Source organism: Rhinopithecus bieti, unplaced genomic scaffold, assembly GCF_001698545.2.
Source record: "Rhinopithecus bieti isolate Rb0 unplaced genomic scaffold, ASM169854v2 scaffold_10315, whole genome shotgun sequence".
NCBI classification, from domain to species: domain Eukaryota; kingdom Metazoa; phylum Chordata; class Mammalia; order Primates; family Cercopithecidae; genus Rhinopithecus; species Rhinopithecus bieti.
The window spans coordinates 1291768-1309385 of NW_016806560.1; positions in this window are offsets into that span (position 1 = coordinate 1291768).

The following is a 17618-nucleotide window of genomic DNA, read 5'->3' on the forward strand; positions in this document are numbered from 1 at the left end:
GATTGAGACCATCCTGGCTAACACAGTGAAATCCCGTCTCTACTAACAATACAAAAAATTAGCCAGGCGTGGTGGTGGGCGCCTATAGTCCCAGCTACTTGGGAGGCTGAGGTAGGAGAATCGCTTGAACCCAGGAGGTGGAGGCTGCAGTGAGCCAAGATCGCGTCATTGCACTCCAGCCTGGGTGACAGAGTGAGACTCCATCTCAAAAACAAAACAAAACAAAATCACGAGGGAATTAGAATTCCTCCAAACTTGAAATCATTTGGGTAGATGTAAGAAGAAAGGCCACTTCACATAATGCCTTCAGATAACAGTACATTCAGATTTCAGGAAACTCAACTTTGAATACTTTTTACAAACTTAGAACACAGGTTTCCTTACATTATTGGGCTGCTGGCATGTCTTGAGTTCTGCCAACTGGATTTCCTTCATATAGAACAATTCTCTACCTTTTATGGAATCACGGGGCTTTGCGGCCAGAATTCTTTGTTTTTGAAAAGGTGTCTGGCAGATTTTTGTTGGTCTGTTTTAGGCAGGTTATATAAGATAGCCTATCCCGAAGTCTGTTACGGCAGGTGACTTCCTCAGAAAGGTCTTTCCTAAGATTCACATTTGTCCCCACTGCTATACTCTGGCTTCACTCCTTCTCATTTCACTCTGTGGGTAGTCACAGCACTTAGTGCCACCTTAAAATGACTTGCTTGTAGTTTTATTGCCTGTCTCTTCCTGCTGGAATGTGTAACCCATGAGTGTAGAAGCCTTGTCCATTTCATGCAATCTCACAGGCCAGCACAGAGCTCAGTGCTTGGTGTAGAGTAGGTATTAGATAACATGTTTCAAGAATGGTGCCTTATAACTGCTATTTTTTTTTTTAAGTACAACTAAAAACACGCAAAGGGTTTCTAAGTTGAATACATTTAGAGATTGAGTGATATCAAGGAAAACAAACAGTTTCTTTAACTGCAGGAATTATCAGAACTCCTAATACACTAGGGTTCTAACTTGATAGGCAAGCATATTAATTATGTATGCAAGATCCCCAAACGTTGATAACTGCTTGTATTAAGGCAGATACCACAGGGCAGAACTGTAAATGAAAGTTTGTAAGAAAATGGAACTGGTGAATTTCTCATCAACACAGATAGCTGTATGTTTATGGGGCTTTACTTGATATTATTTTCATTGATATCTTTGTAGTTTATAGAATTGATTGGGTATAATATGATCCTGGAGATTTGTTACCACTGTAGTTACCTGAATATTTTTACATTGTTTAAAATGACACAGTCAGTCTTCTAAGAATAATTCTTATCCCTGATTTAAAAGGCCTCCCAAAGTACAGCCTAGTTTATAGAGCCAATCACTGCTCTCTCAGGAAGAGTGCCTGAGTGATCTTCATCTGTATGCATATGCTAAACTATGGTGGTTTGGAACGCCTTGATGTCTTGCTCTCTATTCCAATTGGATAGGAAAAGTTTCTGGTGTCATTTCGTTTGGGGAAGTTATTCACTGAAATTAGTTAAATACTCTGGTGAATATCAGTCCAGACTGAAAATCTATCCAATCATCCAATAAAAATGAGACTGCCCTCCAGGTTCCAGCTGTCAGGGTCTCTGTGCAACAAGAGACAAGGAGAAATGATTCTGGTTCCCCTGACACCTGTAATCTAGCAGAAGAGCTGGCCAAACCCCAAGTTTACAAAGGGACCTTGAAGCAAGAGACTCAAAACATAAAAATGAGAAAAATAGATGCTTATTACTCAGACATAAAGAAAAGCAGAGAAGACTTAATCATCTTCGTCCTACTGAAATAAATGTTTCTATGTAATAAAGAGGAGACTAGCCAAAGCCCTGGCAAACCCTGAAAAGTTTTGTTAGGATGTGTAATGAAAAGGAACTCTCACTATACTCCCAGAAAGGGGAAATGATGGATGCTTTATGCTTTACAGAAGCAGGGACAGGAAAATTGAACTTTCCCTGCATGACAGTTTGGAAGCAATTTGGTCTTCTTTCAGTTGTGATAATTAGCAATTGTGAAACAATTGAGGAGTCACATGGTTGATAAAATGGCCAAAATAACTCTGTCGATTGCATATGCTTAGTTCCTGTTGTTTTAGCTCTCAAAACAGAACAATCTAATCTATTTCATGGTTGGCAGCTATGACTGTGCCTTTGTATTTGATTGGGAAATGCTCAATGGATCTAGTTTATTAACGACATTAATAGGAGAGTATAACCCAAATCAAGGCATCCCAATAGTTCAATTTTCAAATATCGTCCAGTCCCTACTGGGAATAGCAAGTGAATAGTCCTTGCCCATTCTTAATGGTTTGCCTGTATATGTATATATTTTTCTGTTTCTATAACTTTTAGTAACAGAAATTTTAAAATAGAACTTATAGAAGCACCATAGCTTTGCTTCTGTTTACATTCCCAATAGGCCTTTTTTTTTTTTTTTTTTTCCAACTGCAGTTTCTGTAGTCTTACAGATTTCTCATAATTGAATTTAGAAAAAAATATTGGAGAACATGAATCTCCAGGCAATAAGACACCCAATGGTATAAAATTCTACTTAGGAAACTGTATAATTTAACTTGATTATTTCTTACCACAGTCCATTCCCAGTGTGCCTTTGAAATGCTGAATCCTTAACCCAAAGCTGGTCTTAGCCAATAGCCTGGTTATAACAAATAATAGAAAGAACTCACCACCTGAAAATAATTTTCACAGGATGCAAACAGGGAACTGTTTTTCTTTACCTAAAGGGAAACAGAGAAGTGTGAGTCACCTCACCTTACTGTTCTTCTTTCCCTTGCTTTGGGAGTTAATGTTTTACAGAAGTTCTAGGGATGGATTGATTTGCTTAGGTGTTGGTTTTGCTTTGATTTGCAATAGACAGATGTAGTCGACGTTGCAGAAGACAAAGCAGCCTCATCTGTCTCCTGGAGATCCTTGGAACTCATTTCACAACTCATTCATTAGAATACCAAGCCCATCTAAAAAGAGGCCAGCAACAGTACTCTAGGGCCCTTGGATGCAGAGGAGAGCAACCCCGTATCCCCGGAGGCAGATAAAACTCAACCTCTCAACCTCAAAGAAAGCTTTTGTGCTAGGAGGGAGCAAATTTATGACAGTTGGTGAACCAAAGAAGCCGTGGGCATTTGAAGGAACAAGGTTAACTGAACATTGTCTTTTTGTTGGTGGGAATGGATTTGTTCTTTTTGTTCCTCCCCTTTTGAAGTGTTTCTAAAAGGGAAGAAAGTCTCCAGCTCGATGACATTTTTAAAATAATATACAGCATATTCTAAAAAGCACACTGGAAATCTCATGCTCACTAGGTAAGAGTTCCGGGACTGTACTTGAGAGAGGAACTGTACTAGTTCAGCAGTAGATGGTCTTAGCTTGAGTCATGGTCAGTAGTTGAAGACCCATGCTGATCCTTTGAAAGCTTAGGAAGTCGTCCGTAGTCAAGGTCACAGCTTGATATTAGCCAACTTCAAGCCTCTGCATGGAGACAGCAAGTAGCTGTATCCTTCTCTTATGGTCAGAAAGGTGGTCAGAGATCTCTAGTTATCCAAACCCTAAGATACCCTAAGATTATTTTCCAGAATCAACATGGCCAAAGAAATACTCGAATGGAAACAGAGGTTCCTCAGGGGTGCTAGGTTCAGCAAACAATTTCTAATATATGCTGTCATTCCAAGAATAACCTGATAAAGAATGGTTATGCCCCTTACAGGTAAAGTTTATTGAGAAAAAATCAGAGCATCTCAAAAGCAACAGTAGCATCAGAAAGAGCCAAAGTGACTAGAATTCATCTGAGAAGTGGAAGAGTCAATATTATTTAATTTTCATCAAGTACCTGAATTTCTGACTTCCTGCATGTTCTGTGCATCCCTTAACCCCAATCTTGCCCACTTTGAACCTTGACTTTATCTGTGCTCCATCCTCTTCTACTAGCTCCCCAAGTATTGAAAATCTATTTTTAAAATAATATACAGCATATTCTAAAAAGCACACTGGAAATCTCATGATCACTAGGTAAGAGTTCCGGGACTGTACTTGAGAGAGGAACTGTACTAGTTCAGCATTAGATGGTCTACCCCTGGGCTCAGATTCCACTGCCACCCATGATAAGTCCATGATGATAAATGCCATAACAAATAATACAGTTCAAATCTACTTTAGCCTCTTTTTCTGCACGTGAGAGTAATAAGACTGTCAAAAATTCAGAAATGAAAGTGTGTGAACTGTGTGCACCAAATAAATACCCAGAGTAAAATTTTTATTTCTGGTGAAATCCAAGGGAGTCAAGCCTGGGGTCAGAGTTTTTATTACAATCAGAACAAGACTTGCATGTAGTTAAAATAAGCAGATGCCTGCATAGGGTCATATAAACAGTGCCACTATTTTAAGCCCACAAACAGTTTTGCCACCCATTCATTGTTACCCTGGTTCTGAGATGACCAGTGCTCCTAAGAATTCTGATTTCTAGAGGCATTTGAGTTCTGATTCATTCTAGAGGCACTGAGTTCTGATTTTTGGGCAAATGCAGCATCAAGGAGTTCAGGACTCTAGACTTTTGGTCAAAGTCTGGGTATCCAGTGGTTCTGGCAAAGGAAGAGAGCCAAACACTCACAAAGCTGAGCCACCCGTGCCCATTATGTTCATATCAAAGTGAGTCTCTACAAAAGACCCGTATGTCACATCCCAAGTTATCCACACTGGAGAATCTACAAAGGTGGGCCAGGATCTGTGTAGAGAGGTTGAGAACTAAGGACTTTTAGAAAATATTGGCTATAGCATCAAAGTCAGCATCATCTAGATGAGAAATTGCTCTGCCAGATGCTGAGCTGCTCTCTTTTTTGTAAAATCTTCCAGATCTACCTGTTCATGCAGACAGCATGATGTGGGGCAATGAATATGTGACTTGGAGTCTGCACAATTTGAATATTTACTACCCTTTTAGAGCACTTATCCCATGGCACTTCATATACATTCCCTCTCATTGTTACAATCACCATCCATACCATGAAGAATTATTTTTTATTATACAGGCATGAAAAGGGAGTCTCAGAGAGGTTAAGTAACCTATCCAAAATCGTATCACTAGAATATAGCATTTAAACCCATCAGTAATCAATGGAAACTTACATTATATAAGGGGAATGATAAAATGTGAATTTGCTGTGAGGATCACATGAAATAAAGCATGCCAAAGCATTGCAAAGGCAACAAAGTTGGTGCAGATGTTCATCGTTGTTTTGAAGCCTCTTTCACCTGCATTGCAGTTGAAATTCTATCCTTTGTGGCAGAGGATAGGCTCACCCTACTGTTGGGTGATGAGGAATCTCCCACTGGCTCTGACTGACTGGGGAATGAATACGATTCATGAGAAGTCTAGACCTGCACAATCAAATGTGTAGCCACCAGCTTTGGCTGGCTATGGAGCATTTGACGTGGGCTACTCCAAGTTGGGTCATGCTGATATGTAAAATGACTGATTTCAAAGACTTGGTCTCCCTCCCAAAATGTAAAATACAGTATCTCAAGAATAATGTTTGTATTCGTTACACATTGAAATGATGATTTGGGGCTACTATATGTTAAATAAAATATGTTTAAAAATGATTTTACCTTTTCATTCTTACTATTTCTTTAAATGTGATTTCTAGAAATTTGGAATTTATATACATGACTTGCGTTTGTGGCTTGTGTTATAATCCTGTTGTTCAGCACTGGCCCAGAAGCTTGATGACCTGATTTCCCTATTTTTAGGACTGTCTTCTTATAATCTATACACAGAGGCCCTGATTACTTTTGGATTAAGCCATTAAAATTTCCTAGAAATTAATATGTTCCTGACAGTCACGCATGTTGAGTAAAATCTATGACCTTTTCAGTGTCAGCTTTTCTTTGTGTTTTAAATTGTCTTGGAAGATTCAGGAAAGTCATAATAAGAAGGTAAAAGAAAGCTGAAAAACATATATGAAACTGACCATCACGCCAGATGGAAGAGGGGTGCTTAGGGCACTGGATGATTGGGTGCAAACTGTACCAGAGCTGTAGGGCTCAGAGAGGACATAGTACAGGCTTGGGTTACTCTTGGGTTAATCCGTATTACCACTGACCTTGATGTTTTGCTTTTGTCCTTTAGGCACTTGTAATTTTCTACATGCATACATATTTATATACATGTACATACATATCTATGCAATATGTATACTGCATACTTCCAGTAGCAAGAAAAAGGCAGCTGTTATTTTATTCAGGAAGGTGAGGGGTAACATAATATTTTGGTGGAGGGTTTTTTTGTTGTTGTTGTTCCAGGAACCCTGATTAGTACTGTATAAACATCAACTTCCTTAATTCTCACAAGAAGACAAAAGTACAATTATTATTATATAGATGAAGAAATTGTGGTTTAGAGAACTCAAATACTTGCCCAGACTGGAACAGTTGATTGGTAGGTGGAGGAGTTGGGATTTGCCCCTAGGTCTGCTGAAATCCAAAGCCATGTTTTCCTCCACTAATCAGGAAATAAACACAGAGTTTGAGAGCATGGGATTCAGGGTCAAAATATTTGGGTAGAGAGATTGTACAATCTCCCTGTCTCATTCCTTTTCCGTAAAGTAGAGATGATAATTGTAACCTCAGAGAGTTGATGTGACTATAAAATGAGAGAATACTACACATCAGATGCTTACATGGTGTTTGATACATAGCAGACACTCAATAAATGAGAGTGACTATTAATTAATTCACTAAATAACACATGTTTGAAATAACGTCTCCTTTGGACAATGAATTAGTCCTAGCTGAAGAATCTGCCAGCTTCTACCCCAGGATTTTGAGTCACATTTTTGCCTGATGAGCTTCTAATATTCTTGTCTGGCTCTTGTGCACAGCAGCTGTCTTGGCCCCTGTCTTCCTATGTTGTATGCTCCCTTGGTCTTGAAAAAGTCCAGCCTTAATCTTTCGTAAATCTAGCTTGAAAATGTATGGTCTTGGAATATTTTACAAACCTTCTCTACTCTCCAACTAACTGCTCGAATGAAGAGAAAAATGGTAATTGAAATGAGACTAATTAGATTGTCAATTACCTGCCTCCTCACATAGGTAATTGAAATCCCCCTAATTATGGTGTCTGTGTGTCTAGATGCTTTGTACTGAGGAATTATTAATGGAAAGCAGCTTTAGATGAAGTAACAGGAAATCTTGAAAAATGATTTAGAGAAAATGTGTTCTAAAACATTCATTCTTTCAAAGCTGAGATGTTACATATCCAATGCAGCAATGAAGTCATCATTGAGGAAAGAAAATCAGTACACTACTTTGCCTTGACCATACAATTCAGGTTTAATTGCCACAAGATGACACAAACCCCTTACCTCGACCTTGATTTTTATTTACTATTTATCTCTGTTTTTCAAAACTCCCTTTGAGTCCATTAGTTCTTTTTTCTTGGAAGGAAAGGGTATACATCAGGAGTCCCATAGAGGATCTTGAGATAAATATTGGAAGTGGGATTTGCAGATGAGGCACAAAAATGTACACAAAATTAAATATATACATCAAACAAATGACTTCCTCTGAGTGCCCACTAGGAAGAGCTTTTATTGAAGTGGCTTCAAGGGTGAGTAGAGAAGGCAATTATGATTCTAGGAAAAATATTATAATAATGAAATCCTTAGAGTTCTCGTGGCTTGGAAGGTGATTTTTGACTTTAAGCAAAGTATGTTCTTAGAAACATGATCTCTTTCATGTCATTTCATTTTTTCAGTGGAAAATTTTACTTAGCATTAAGGTTGCATTCATGGTCATTTATTTGTGTCAGGCTAATTTTTAAAATTTTTTTCTAGCACTACCTCTGATACCTCAACAATCTCATAATAATTGCAGAAGTTAGGCAGTAAAGACATCATGACCTCTGTCTGAGATGTGGAGAAACAGCCATGTGGAAAGATGAAACAACTGGACCAGGGTGACCCAGCTTGTTCAATAAAGCCAGGTGTGAATCTTGGTCCTTCTTCTCGTAGTTCTCCGTAGTAAAGCATAACAGGCGCTGGCTTGGTGAAATATCAATGCTCCTATTATTTCAAACAAGTGAAGTTGCCATATAAAACGTGACTGCCTCCTTTTCTGTCTAGGTAGAGAACATAAATATAGCAGATTCTTATTTTAGAATCTTGAACAACCTCCCTTTTGCTATGTAAACACTAGGAATATCGGAATTCCTAGGAGGTTCAATATTATTCTACTTTGCAGCCATCGTAAAAGGGCTCCTATGGTTACCCCGGAGGGGAAAATGATCATGAAAGAAGGATGAATCTGGAATGTGAGTTTAGACCTAACACCAAAGTCTAGAGTGTGTGAGGGAACTGCTGACAAAGTCTGTGTCACGCAATGTGGGTGCCCACCATGCTTATTCCCATTACTACCACAACGTGGTATTCATGTTTCTGAGACCATGTACTCGAAGAACTCTCACTATGAGAGTCCAAAGGGTGGAGCACAACTATGGTCAGTGCATATTCTGGAAAGTGACAGATGGTGTCACTGCAGCAGTTGACAGGGAGGCATTGGGCTAGCTGTCAACAGCAACACTGTATGACAGCAACAGCTGAAAATCGCAACCCCCTTCCCCAAGTGCAATGGGTGGTATAGCGAAATCACTTTAGTATGTTATAATCACATTTTTTTTTTTTGGAATGAAATAGTATATAATAGAAAATACCAAGGTACACAAAATGATTTCTTAGTATGAGTTGAGTAAAAAGAAAACATTGAGAGTCACTCACTTGTAGACTTTTAGGACAACCCAGTCTTCTGTTCAGGAAGCCTTTAGAGAAGACTGAATCCTCTGGAATAAATAAGTAACTATCTGATTCTTTGTTATTCAAATAGTGAATGGAGGATCATAGAGTGAATGGAGGATCCCACTTGTGCAGTGGGAGAGGGTGGGGTGAACAAATAAGTTTTGAGGAAAAAAGAAAAAGATATATTCTCTTTGTTCCCTAAGCTGGAGATGTGGGTCATGCTGATTACAAGGATAATTAAATAGCTTTGTTTAAAGAATTCCTAAAACTGCTTGGTGGCTTACATAATTATATTCTAAAGCATGATAAGAAATCTCAAGTTTTTAAATCTCCTTTGTGATGGCTCAATCAATGAGGTGGGAAATCTTAGTTAATAATTTTTCTTCCTCCATCCGTTCAGTCTCCCTGAATGACAAAGGCCCAATTAAGCACATTTCTATATAGTCAGAAAAAAAGATCAAGAATTTTTTTTTTAACTGTACACTTATAATCACTTGGTGTGTGGGCTGGGAAGGGGGAAAAGAAGGAACAATGACAAGCAAAAAGTATCTTCAGGCTTTTGAGAAACTGCTAACTGGTTCTACAGCTCACCTAATAAGAGCAATTCAAATTTCACTGAGAAAAGGATCCAAGAACAGAACATGTGTTTTCAGATGCTAACATTTGTTGTCTGCTTTGTTGCTTTTGGTGTAAGCCAGGGACGGTTTCTGATGGCACAGAAAATTAGTGACCTAGAAAAATGGTGTCACGATGGAATTCGAGGAAGGAGCTTCCCACACTGCTATCAACTCTGAGCACCTCCCATTGGTATTGTCAGCCTGCAACTCCATTTTCCTCCTATTGGAAGCCCAGTTTCTCTTAAGCATCTGTGTGGCACTTTCCCCAGTCCCTGGTTCTGTTCATTCATTCAGTGACTGATAATTCATTTATTTGACTCCCACTTAGTTCTGAGGACATGGCCAACAGGAAATTACAAATGTTTCCCTTCAGAAACTTGCAGTCTTTTTAAAGGTTACCAGCCTCAATTAACTTCTAGAAGCCTAAGCAGACACTGCTTCCCCAGTAGCTGTTCCCAATGTCCTTCTCACTCTTCATCTTTCTTTATAGAGTATTCATCTTTTCTGCTTCCCATGTAGACAAAAGTGACCATGTGACGTTGTTCTGACCAACGAGATATAAGAAAAATCTATTATATAATTTTCATAACGTGGTAAAAGGCATATAAGTGGCTGTCATTTCCCCTTCCTACTTTCTTACTGTCACGGAAACTTGAGACATTTGGCTGTCAGGCAACCATCTTGAAATCGTAAAGTGATAAACAGGAAGGAAAAGCCAAGAGAATCACAAAGATACAGGCTGATCTAATACTGAACTAACACTATTAACTATTACTTTCAGACTTCCTGTTATTTGCTTAAATCCTGCAAGCCAGGTGAGGCGTGAGGGGCTATGTCTCATGGATTACCTGAGGGCATGTGCATGTAGGCAGGTTTCCCATATCCACCTATTCTACCTCCACCGTCTTTCATCTAATCCTCTAGCAGGTTATTAGGCTTTTACCACTTCTGTGAGCTATCAGGAGACCTTGGATCTTTCAAACCCTCTTGGTCTAATTTTTCCCCTTTATTACTACTTAAAAAGACTTTCACGAGGAAACATGAAAGGAAAACAAATCAGAAGGTATAATTCTACAAAATATGTGGCTTTAGATGAGATAGTATGTGATAACTTCCTGCATACAGCAGGGGCTCGGTAAATGTTGATTTACTTTCCCCTTGTTCCGTTAAATCCAAAGCTGCTTGTGTTAAGCAGCTGAAGACCAGTCATGGGATCATGTGGGTGGCACAGGCTTTGGGGCAAAAATGCTCATTAATTTTCATTAATTTGGCTTAAAGAACACTGTTCAAAGCCTATCTTTTTCAACTTATGAGGCTTTCTCCTCCCACACATTCCTTTATGTGGTATTGTAGAAAGAACCCAAGACCGTGGATTAGAAGCATGTCTTAGTCCTGGATCAGCTGATAACTCGCTGTCTAAACTTGAGAAGGTCACATCAGTTTCACTGGCACCATAGGATTCCTCCTGCAGCCTGAGAAACAGATGAACAAAGACATTTGGCTTCTGCCACTGAAAAACTTCAGTGTCCTGGAAATGAAAATAGTGGAAGAAAAGGCAATTTTCTCCCATGTAAATCCAGAGTTCTGGTGATTCACAAGGTCTTTTCCAGCTTCAATAAGTTATTATTTTATGTTCACTTGTCTTTTGGGAATACACAAGAATATTTTCCCAAGAGCTATCAATGTAGAATACAATACAAAGTGGAAGGAAAAAATATACATTGGTAGAGCTGAAGGTAGTAGTAATTTCTGCATCTCTTCCCTTGGATCTGAAATTTTATTAATGCCAAATGATACACAATTTTATTCTCTTCATTGAATACAACTTTATTAAATATGTAAAGTATTACACTGATTTTTTTGTGGCCATTGCTATATTCTTGAAAATGGAGAGAAGCCTTGAATATGAATGGCTTATAAACTTAAACCAAACCAAACAAAAAAGGCTCTCTCTAAAGTTAGAACCAGGAGGCCAAGGGAAAGACAGCATCAGAACTTTCTCCATTCTATCTCTAGCTAAGACAGGGCTTATCAGTGGATCAGAAAGAAAGACTGAATTATGATCTTCAGGAGAATAATGCCTCGTTCCATGTTGGCTCCTTGATATCTAGAACCATGAGTAGTGTATATCAGGTGCTTGATAAATATCATTTAAGTGAATAGGTAATTGGGGTGAGCAGCTTTTTAAATCAATTGCTTGGAACACAAGTAAGTATTATAGATCCAGATAGCAATAGCAGATCAAAACATAAATTTTGCCTCACAATATGATTGGGATGAGCTTTTTAACTGACATGAACCCAAAACTTCCCCAAACTCTCATGCTGATAAAGAAACATTGAATGAAATTCTTTCTTCAATTTATCATCAGTTGAAACCTTCTCCCCACATACCTTCAGCAAATTTGGACTCAGGACAGCCAGACAACATCAGTTTTGGTCAATGTTCTAAAGCATAAATCTAAAGATAGATTACCCTGTCAAAGCGAGTTGATGATGGAAAGCCCATAATATATTACTTATCAAATTCAAGTTGGATTTTAAGTGTTTAAGTGTTCCGATATCACCTTGTTGATTGGTTGACCTCTGGTTTAGGCCGGTATTTTTATGCATGAACTCTGTGTGAACTGGAAAAGACAAAAGAATGATGAGCTTCTGGGTGAGGGTTAAGAAAGTGACCTTGCCTGGGTCACTGTGGGGCTCCCCAGGGACACTGGAGAAGGCCCTGTCATCCATTGTCTAATAAAGTCCAATAAAAGAGAGAATTCATCCCAGTGTGGTGTCAGCATCGCTATAAATTCTTATGCAATAATAAAATAACAGGATGTTATTAATTCCACCATTCTGGTTGCTTCTGAAATGATACTAGAGTAATATCATTGATTCATATTTTTGACTGCTAATACATTATTTTCTAGAACTATTAGCTGCTTTAAAACCAGTGTGCCATAATACAGTTGGAAGAGATTTCAACTAATTCCAGCAATTAATTTAAGGCCACCTTGCACATTTTAGAATTATGAATTATGCTTCGAAATAACTTAGAGAAAAAAATTAAAAGGAGATAATGAATATTTTTCGACTCCACTCAGTCTTATAGGTAAACGTTGGGTCATAATTTTTTAAGAAAAAGACTTTAGAAGACATTTAAAATGTTAATTTTTCCAGGTATGTTGCACACCTTTGAATCAGAGAAGAAGAAAAAAATAGTATAAGCAGTTTGAATTTCTTTTATGAACAGCATATTGTGCGAAGAACTTTCACATATATTGGTTCATCAAACTGATCTGGATAAAACTGAGACAGGTTTGCTGCTCTTCTCCTAGTTCAGATCTATGATATTAAAGGAAAACCACATCTAAACCAAGTTCTAAGGTTAAAAAGGTGTGGTGGAGTTTTGGAGATAGAGAAAATTGCCCCTATTTAATGATCTGGAGTAGAGAGTATTGTGTACATGTGTTAAAGGATGAAAGCTTAAGCCATGAAAACAATATCATGATAAATAAAGTACATTGGTGTCTGGATAATTAAAAGGGAATAAAGAAAGAGAAAGTTGCTTTCACACAGTAAAGCTGTAGAACAGGAAATCCTAGGATTCTGCACAACACAGAGGCATATTTTTTTAGGTGCTGTGTAGAGAGTAGTTTGGTTTGGAACAGGCCTAGAAAACAAACAAACAAATAAGCAGAGGGAAACTGGGACAAGAAAAGGTTCTGCTAGTGTAGCTGGAAAGAGTTGTCCAGACTAAGAGGCTATAATAACCCTCTCTTCCTTAAAGCTTACTCTGTACACCACTCCTGGTAGTTAGGGGACTGTCAGGCTTCTGAGCCTAAGCTAAGCCATCATATCCCCTGTGACCTGCACGTATATATCCAGATGGCCTGAAGTAACTGAAGAATCACAAAAGAAGTGAAATTTAAATGCCCTGCCCCTGCCTTAACTGATGACATTCCACCACAAAAAAAGTGAAAATGGCTGGTCCTTGCCTTAACTGATGACATTACCTTGTGAAAGTCCTTCTCCCGGCTCATCCTGGCTCAAAAAGCTCCCCCCACTGAGCACCTTGTGACCCCCACCCCTGCCCGCCAGAGGACAACCCCCTTTGACTATGATTTTCCTTTACCTACCCAAATCCTATAAAACGGCTCCAACCCATCTCCCTCCGCTGACTCTCTTTTCGGACTCAGCCCGCCTGCACCCAGGTGATTAAAAAGCTTTATTGCTCACACAAAGCCTGTTTGGTGGTCTCTTCACATGGAGGCGCATGACAGGGACCGCATGAAGTCAGCCTGTGATGTTTTTGAACATTGCTTGAAAAGCCAGCAGATCAACATTGGATGGGTGTGTATTGGTTTTTTTCAGGCTTCAAGGAACAAAGATGATTTCACTATAGGTATCTTCTAAGTGTACTTAAAAGCTCAAGAAGCTTAAGCTTTAGGGCCCCCTCCCTTGCATGAAGCAGCTCTAGCAACGTAATCACAGGATTTTGCAAAATGTGCAAAAAGTAAGATATTTTAACCACAATCAGGAAAATCATCTCTTTTACTCCAACTTCTAAATTACACTTCCGCATTTGTTAGGTGGAGTTGGAGTAGATACAGGCATTTTTGAGATTCAACTCAGGAGAAACTGGGCAGCGTATATATTTGGTTTAGGATAAGTGGAACATACGGATGGGTTATCCCTCACTTTTAAATAGTGTTAAGTTAATGCTGGTCAGAATGGATTCCAGAAATATTCCCATGGGAACTGCCTTTGCGTACTTACCTGGTGCTGCAATGTAAGACATCAGAGATGAACTGGTTAATGACTTTTCTGTTTCAAGGGACATTTAAGGGAAGTCCTTGGACAAATAATCCTGAAATGTGCTGAACTCACATATAAATAAAATGAGGAGTTTGTCCAAATTTGACAACAATTCTAAAAATGTACATGATATTACCAATGTCAAGTTGTGAAACAAAATTAAACTCTCTAGTTATCAATTTAAAAAAATTGACCAACTATGCTAGAAGACTGAGAAAACAGTTACAAAACCATTGCCATACAAAAAGGCAGACAAAGAGAATGCGGCAAAAATGTGAGACACATATTACAGAAGGATATCAGACAGTTATATTTCTAGATTTTCTAGTTTTTGGTGTTTGTTGGGATTTATTTATTCAATTTAGGTAAATATTCACTTCAAACCTACTTTTATGTTCATAATTTTGTAACCTTTCACTTTAAGGGCCTCTCATGATTATAGAAGCTTCAGGGTCCACAAAGCTTGTATAGTCCACTAGGAAAGAAAGAAAACCATTTCAGGTGTCAAAAGGCTAGGCTTTAAAAGACAACAGTGGGCGGGCATGGTGGCTCACACCTGTAATCCTAGCATTCTCCACCTTTGGGAGGCCAAGGCAGGAGAATCACTTGAGTCTGGGAGTTAGAGACAACCTGGGCAATACAGTGAAACCCTATAGCTCTATAAAAACTTATATAATGTTTTTCAAAAGACATCAAGTAGCAGGGCCAGCTGCATAATTGCTGGACCCCATGCAAAATGCCAATGCAGGGCCCCATGTTTAAGTCTTATAAAGAATTTAAAGATGGCAGCAACAGAGCATTAAACCACTGGCAGGGTCCTTCCTTGCTCAAAGCTAGCCTGACAGGAGGGCTGTGAATGGCTATACAGTGACTCTGGCCCTCTTGTTCCTATCTCAGCAACAAGCATCTGAGGTCTTTATTTCTGAGACTAAACCATTATGGTGACAGCTTTTGTAATTTTTGCTCCTACCAACACATGTACTTAGCTCTGCTCTCTCCTCCTGACTTTTACCTCCTGCCTGTATTTGCATTTACACTTCTGTTTTCTACTGTTTCTCAGACTCAAGTTCTCTGGCACAGAGAGGATTAGTGAGGTTCATTAACAATTACATAGTACAAGGCACCCTGTTGGGTGGAATTCTCAAGTGCAGCTGTTTCATGGATCACTGATGATAGGGTTTGGCTGTGTCCCCACCTGAATCTCATCTTGAATTGTAGTGCCCATAAGCTCCACGTGTCACGGGAGGGACCAGGTGGAGATAATTGAATCATGGGGCATTTTCCTCCATTCTGTACTCCTGATAGTGAGTGAGTTCTCGCGAGATCGGGTGGTTTTATAAGGGGCTTCCCCTCCCTCCCCGCTCCCCACCCCACCGCCCCGCAGCTTTTGCTCTGCACTGCTCCTTGCTGCTGCTATGTGAAGAAGGACATCTTTATTTCCCCTTCTTATTGTAAGTTTCCTGAGGCTTCCCCAGCCATGTGGAACTGTGAGTCAATTAAACCTCTTTCCTTTATAAATTATCCAGTCTCAGGTACATCTTTATTAGCATTGTGAGAATGGGCTAATACAATCAGATGCCGTATAAATGGCTGCCTTGGGTCAGGTGATGATCTTGGTCTAATTGTCTTGTGGCAAGGATTGTGGTATCATATAGCAAAAAGCACGATGACTTATTTGTTCTTAACATCTTCCCTTAGAGCTGTGGGTCTGGCTTTTCAGATGGGCAGGCTGGCTAGAGGACACTGGACCTGTCCTGTCCAATCCTGCATGTACAAGATCTAATGCTGTGTATTCTCTGGAAAAATATTTAAGTATATCGTATATTGCAGCAGCACACAAGTCAATCTGTGCAAGTTAAAAAATATTGCGTTCCCAAATTGAGGTGATTTGAACATGGAAAAAGCAGAACAGGAGGCCTGCTCCCTCTGAGAATCTCACCCTGCTTTCTTATCAGATTTCAGCCTTCTGCAAAGGCATTTTCAAGTGGGCTGTAATTGCCTGCCGGTATACACTTCATGCCCTCATAAATCTTCACTAGCACAGAAAAGTAAACCGTGTTGTGTTTGAGAATTCCTTGGAAATGTATTGCTGTTGGATACTGACAGGGATACCGGCAAAGGGAAGGGTCTCTGTTCTCAAGGTGAAAGTCATCAGTCTGAGCATAAGGGTCCCGGGAGATTGCAAGGAAGGTGGAACCTAGTCTGGGAGCCTTTGGGCAGCTGCCCTTCCTGTGAGCAGTAGCAGCAGTGGTGCACGGTGGAACTATGGCAGTCACACCTGCGGGGTCCCGCAGAGGCGCTTTAACTCGCCTCTATTCTAGAAGTCCGCCATGGTCTGCCTTAAATGAGGGAACAGCATTCTATACATCATTCACCCCCAAACTGGCTGTACATTGGAATCACCTGGAAAGGTTTTACGAATGGCAACTTTAAAAATAAAATTTCAATCAACGTAACGGTTATGAGCATCAGTTCAAAGACCACTTTTATGACTTACCATGTGGCCATTCTCTGTGCCTTCATCTTTTCATATACAAAATGTAGATTAACATCTTACCTTTCCTCTAAGAGAAGATGAGTATATCAGCACAGTGCATAAAACTTTGGGAAAACCCAATAAATCCTGATTATTTTACACATTCATATTGTACATCATATGCAAGTAAGGATGGAGGGGCTCACACATAGGCTTATGAACGTGTATACTCAGAAGCACAAGTAAATTACATTAAGATTTAATGCACCATCTGAAAGGGAATACCTTACTATAAACTTGCTTTTGAAATCTGCTCTTGAAAGATGAGCAGCGCACACTTGAACATGTGTTAAAAATTAAGTAAGAATCCAAAATGAAAGCTCTTTAAAAGGAGGCCTAGTTATATATGAGAGGACTTCAGATTTGACAAACAATCAAAAAGTAAACCTAATTTATTTTAGGGAGAAAATGTTCAGAGGCTGAAAAGGTCACCTCCTGTATTCCCAAGCATGGGGACAAAAGCAAGCCCCACAGACACAATGACTTAGTGCTGCTTTTGCCTGTGAAATACTAACTCAGTGAGCTACCAGGGAATAGAGGAGGAGAAAAGTACGGCACAGTCTCTTCTCTGGTTCTCTGGATGGTCAATTCCTGCAGAGACCATGGACTGTTTCTGCTTCACTCCCTTGAGCTAGATCCTTCCACATCACCACGTGCGGATTAGCATTTAATAAGTGTTTGTGAGGATGACTGATGATGCGGCCAGCGCACTTGGTAATTTAGAGCAGGCTGTGTCGGTAGTAAGAGGTTTTATTTTCCTTCTTGTGGGAACCCCTTCTCTGCTTGATTTTTCTTGTTGATTGTAAGCTCCCTTGGGCAGAAGACTTGTTTGTCTGTTT